Source organism: Parus major, chromosome 15 (genome assembly GCF_001522545.3).
Source record: "Parus major isolate Abel chromosome 15, Parus_major1.1, whole genome shotgun sequence".
In the NCBI taxonomy this organism is placed as follows: domain Eukaryota; kingdom Metazoa; phylum Chordata; class Aves; order Passeriformes; family Paridae; genus Parus; species Parus major.
The window spans coordinates 1,008,564-1,014,563 of NC_031784.1; the positions used below are offsets into that span (position 1 = coordinate 1,008,564).

Below are 6,000 nucleotides of genomic sequence, written 5' to 3' on the forward strand. Positions count from 1 at the left end.
TAAAGTGGGTTTTTGGTGGCCCAGGCTTGGGTGAGGTTCTGTGGATAAATGAAATCCCATCCCCATGTCTCCAGCAGCTGCTGCAGAGAGGAGAGAGCCACGAGCACAGTGCCAGCTTTGTCCTCTGCACTCTGCTGAACCCTGCCCTGGCTTCTGTGCTTTATCTCCCTCAAGCAGAACCACTGAGTTTGAAGTACAGATTCCTAATGAATTCCATGACAAACATCCTCAGTGATGAGCATCTGTCTGGATAATGAGCTGTAAACCGAGAGCAGGGTAAGGCAAACACACGTCCCACAGCAAATTGAAGGTGAAAAGTTCCTGGGCTTTCAGGTTTGGGGGCAGTTCATTAAAACACTGAGTCTTATAAAAGTCCTGGTGATTTTTTAACCCCATGCTCCCTCATTATATCCCATTAGAGTAAAGCATTTTCTCGCTGTCTCCATCGTTTCACTGTCCAAGCTGTAATACCTCAGGACCTCATTAATTAGAGTTCAGCCTAAACAATTCACAATTCTGCTAAGCAAATATTTCACCTGCTTGTGAAGACTGAGGTATCCCCCAGAAGTATTAGAACTCTCTTTACAGATCAAAATCATCATTAGAAGCTGCCAATTAAGAGAAATCCCTCCTGTTTTTCTCTATGGGTCACAGCTATCCCACCTAATGCTTGAGCTGGCTGAGAAACTGCTCTGCCTGCAAACACACCTGGCCTGCTCTGGCAGCCCTGCTCAGCTGCCACCTCCTCCAAGTGACAGCATGAGGAGGTGGAGACCACTTCCCCTCCAGGGAAAAGCACACACACTTGTTGTCTGGAATCAGTTTGGACAGCAGATGTGTATTTATCAGTTGAGTCTAGGCAATCACTTGTTAGCTAAAGCTAATGAGGAAACTCGAGTTTAGGGAGAAGTGGTGCATTAATTCCAGAGGAGAAGGTGTAATGCAGCCATGGAGCCTGCTGAGTGCAATCCCTCTCCCAAACAGAGCTGTGCAATGTTCTTGCAGCTCCCTTCTCTGCTCTCCAGCCCTGCTCCGAGCCCCAGCTGCTCAACACACTGCAGCCTTACAAATGAGCAACTCCTCTGCCTTTAAATTCCACTTCTTGTGCCAGCCTCAGCCTCTGGAGCTGTCTGCTCCTTCTGGGCCTCTGTGCCCTGCTCCATCTGCCAGAGTCCTGAGCAGCCTCAGCCCCAAAGCCCAGCCCTGGAGGGTCCATCCCAGGCACCACAGTGGGAGCACAGCTCACTCTGTGCTGCCTCTGCTCACATGTGCCAGCTGTGAAACTGCCTTTGTGCTCCTGTTAAACAAGCCAGAATTTCATCAGCTGTCACTTCCAATATTCACTCTTGTCTAAGATGTCTTCTTCTGATGGAGCCGTGTCCCAAAGCTGAACCAACACTTAAAACAATCCCCAAAACACCACGAGAACAGCACAAGCTGCAGATCCCACACCCTGCAGTGCCATGAACTGACACAAGTGGATCCTGTGTCCCTCTGCCAGCTGTGCTGTCCCTCCTTTCCCTTTCAGGGAGCTCAGTTTCCCTGAGCCTTCACCCAGCACCCTGACTTTGATCAGCTTGGCTCACACACAGAATTTTCTAGAGGTTTCTGACTCTCCCAGAGGAGCATTTTGGTATCAGCACACCAAGCAGCCAGTCATTACTTGCTGCCTGTCTCACTGCATATTCTTGTTCTGCAATTTTTGGCTTGGTCAGCAGGATTCGCCTCCTGCCCAGACTAAGAAGCATCTCTTAAACCTCATATTAACATTTCTCAGAGATCTTTAAAAATCTGGAAGTTAGCTGGCCCTACCTCTCCTCAGCATCTTAAAAATCCCACAGTAATCCATCCCATAGCATTGTCAGATATGGGGGATGCTGGAAGAGGAAATGACACACACTCATAGAAAATATCCATTCCAGCCAGCTGGGATTGCCTTATTGATCCATTCTCATTTCCTGCAAAGGCTGGGGCTGAGTGTGACTGAGTAGAGAAAAGGAAAACAGAAGCTGAAGGCAAAAGTGCAAGGGTTGTGGAAATGATGTCTGGGACTTCAAAAGGCAGCGTTAAATTGAGTCATTCTGGATTCTTTATGTTGTCTGTGTCTTCTGAGCAATCTGAGCTCAACGTGTCCGTGTTTTGCTGTGTCTCCTGATGGGCAGGCAGGGAAGATGCCAGCTGTTCCCAGGGGGGTCAGGAGGCACAGCAGAGCCAGCAGGACACACTGGGGACACAGGAGCTGGGAGGGCTCTGAGCTCAGCTGGCACCACCACAGAAATGGCACAGTTTGTGCTGCTCTGCCCCAGGAGTGTGAGGGATCCCTGTGGCTGCTCCTTCACACAAACTCTGAACCCTAAAAACTTCATGGTGCTACTCAGAGCTGCAGAGATGATTTCAGCTGTCCCAGTTTTTACTATTAATAGCTCAATTTTACATCAAATAAATTTCCTAAACTCGCAGTATTTATTTCATGTGGTTCATAACTGAATTATCTGAGACAATAGCTGTCTGCTGAGAAGTCTGACACGTGGATGATCTGTTTGTTCATTTGTTTGTTTGTGATAAGCAAATCAGGAAATGGAATTTTCCTTCTGGAAAGCTCCTCAGTGCCTGTTGCCTCCATTCAAGACTGAAAGATGAACCAGAGGGAGAATTCTGCACTTGTGTGACCTTGAACTAGGTAAAGCTTTATGGTGTGAACTCACAGACTGTGCAGGGATGAAAACTCTATTTATTCAGGTCCATATTTTAAAATGGTATTGCAGGGACTTCATTACAATGAAGTACCTTAAAAAATCCTTACCTTAGGGAACAGCAGACATAAATGTGTATATAAAACAACAGTGCTTTGGGAGCTAAGTTTTTGATCACCTCTCTTTTAATGGAAAGCCAGTTAACAAGCACAGCTAAAACTGCCCAAGAGTGGTTTTGGCTGAGTCACAGCTCTGCAGCAGGTCCATGCTCAGATTCTGCAGCACAGCACCAACACACTGAGCTCAGAACACGAGGAAACACCCAAACCAAGCACTTCCTCATGACCAACTCAGCACTGAGCAAAAAACACATGAGGAATTGCCTACTGAGCAGCTGAGAGTCCCAGCTACACATTCCTGCTGGGACTGCCAGGTTACTCTGCACAAAACCTGGCTGAGGCACAGTTCAGAGGGTGCTGATCCCAGGGGAGAGAGCCAGTTTGTATCAGTGGGTGCAGCAGCTCTCATCAGTGCAAGAATCAGGTCCCAGCAGCAGATGAATCAGTTTATACCAGCAGAAAGGCAGGACATGTACAGACAGATTATTCCATCCTTTAGGAGCCCCACTGGTTCAGCTGGGGAGAGCAGACAAACTCCTGGGCAAGAAACTCAGAAATGTGAACCTGCAGCAAGAAACTCAGAAATGCCTGAGCCTGTTCCAGGTTGGCACCAGTGGATCACAGAGGCTCAAGAGCAAAACCCAAAAGATCCACTGAAAATCAGAGTTATTTTAAAGAGGAAATAAGCATGGATGAGCAAGTTGCATGGCTTCCCATGGTGACAAGTGGCCTTTGAAGTAAATCTGAAGTAGAACTCTCAGAACAGACTGCTGACATTGAGTTTATGCTTCAGCATTTTAATTCCTGCATTTCATGCGAGTCACACTTGAGGAGCAGCTTTGGAGGGAGAGCATCCTGCTGGGGAGGGACATGCTCCAGCTCCATGTCCTGGACCCAGATGGGCTTGCATAAATATTAAATCAGTGATTCCCCATCTTCCCCCCATGAAGGAGCTTCTCTTTACTGATATATATGACTGTCAGTCCAGAGGTTTTGGTGCCTCTTGCTCCTGTTATTTCCCTGTAGCACATCTCTGTGCTGCTGCTCCTGACCTGTACACACTATCTAGGCACGTGGAGTATGGATTCTGCTAAAACCCCCTCTTTTGACTACATGAGGAATTTCCATCCATTTTTCAGCAGCTTTACCCTACCTCTCGCTCCACTGATCCAAGCCCTACAAGGCTCTCTTAAAATTTCAGGTTCAGTTCTTGCTGACAATGTCAATTCTTTAATCTCTTTCAAAACACCATAGCAACAGTTGCACTAATCTTTTGAAGAAGACTTGGTTTTCATCTTACTGCTCTTTCTGTAATGTAATCAGGCACGGGGCAATAAAAGATACATCATCTTTCTTGCTCCATAAGTTTGGAAGAGCTCACACGAGACAAGCTTTATTCCATGGCTCAGGGACAGCCTTTGTGTTATCCCAGCCCAGGGAGAAGTTTGCTGAAGGATTTGCCAGGCTGTCCCTCAGCCCAGACCTGAGCAGCCCCTGCACCCTGGGATGCTGCAGCTCCTTTTCCTGCTCACTTCTAGAAATGTGCAGTGACAGCTTTGACTTTAGCAGGTTTACCCTGCAACACTCCACGCTTAAATCAACAAAATCTCCTTTCCCTTCCAGAGGATTATGAACCCCACCTGCTGCTAAACACTGAGATCTGATTTCTGTACACAATCATGTGCTGCTGCTCTGCTGGGCACTGGAGATAGAGACTGACCTGACTTCTCAGCAGAGACAGTACTGCCCTCTGCTTTGCTTTGGGACTCCTGTTTCTGAGCAGAAGCACCAGGTGACAGCTCAGCTGGAGATTAATGTCTGCAGGAAGGAAACACCCTGGCTCGATAGGCAGTGTCAGCTAACAGAAAAGTCAAAATTCCCTTTATCTACCAATATCCTGCTAGTAAAGCCCATTGTACTCTGGTGTTCTATCCAACTGTGTTCTGTTAACTCGGTGTATTTTGGCTCTGCTAAGTGTTATCACAAGGCACAGCAATGAGATAAACACACGAAGGCTTTGTGAGGAGAAAGGTTTAATGATTCCACTGTTTGAGCCCTCTGTTTGAACCCCACGGTGCCTGCTGGCAATCTGTTGGGAATAAAGGATCTCGCCTTACATGATTTATACAACACTAAACTCGTCCATTTAGACCTCCAGTTCTTACAGAACCCTCTCAGGCAGATGAATTTTAATGCAGAATAGACACGAGTCTGCAAGAACCCAAGTGCAAAGGCCTTACACCCTGACAGGAGATACTGGAATCTCCACTCCCTCAGGTATGGAACACAGAGAAGCTGATGAATTCTTTCAGGAAATGAGCAAGAAGACACAAAGTCTGCCTGCAGACACATGGCTGTTGTTTGGTAGTGGAAGGCATCTATCTCAAAATAAAATCTGACCACAAGAATTCCTCCTCACGCACGTTCTCCAGTCCTTAGAGGACAGATGCTCCAATAAATACTCTCTGTTCAAGCTGACAGGTAATGAGGACAATTATTTCCCCCTCAGATCTGGAATGCAGTGCAGGCTTTCTGCTGACTTAACAGACTGTGGATCAGGAAATTGCTGGGCATGACCTCATTTGATATGAGCTGCAGTTTCACTCTTCAAAGGGGAAGAATATATTGAAGACTGGGACTTCCAGGAAATAATACTCATCTAATTATCTGCTGAACATTGTTCAAAGACAAGTCTGCCAGAATTCTGCCACCAAGATGATGCACCAGAGGGGCAAAATTCACAAGAAGCATAGAGCTATGTCTAACTCTTCTTCCAGATCCTGACCAACAGAAAATAAAACACCTGCCTAACAACAGCACACCTGAAATGCTGAATCCAGTGGAATTCCTTCTTTTCCTAAAACACTGAGCAGAGAGAGTAGATTTTAACCCAAACCATTTATCCATAGGAAAACCTGCACTTCATGATTCTTAAATACATTATTGAGGTTATTATTGTTTTCCATTTTTGACTTGAAACCAAAAGTTCTTACACTGTCAGGTCATCAAGCAGGAGAATCAGTATCAGCCTCAGCCTACTAAGGACCAAACAACTTGGCCTTCAGCAGAAGGTCCTTGAGGCCCTCTGGGGTTGCTCTGCAGCTTCCAAGTTCAAGGCAATCAGAAACAGGAAGGAAAATCTACTGGGCTTTGTGGGAAAAGCCAAGAAATTCAGGGCTTAAACTTAT

General features: G+C 46.5%; 1 protein-coding gene across 2 annotated transcripts in view; it reads right to left on the reverse strand.

Moving 5' to 3' along the window:
* Window positions 1-6,000, reverse strand: part of TMEM132C (transmembrane protein 132C) — a 167,858-nt gene that overhangs the window by 31,933 nt on the left and 129,925 nt on the right. The window lies entirely within an intron of this gene.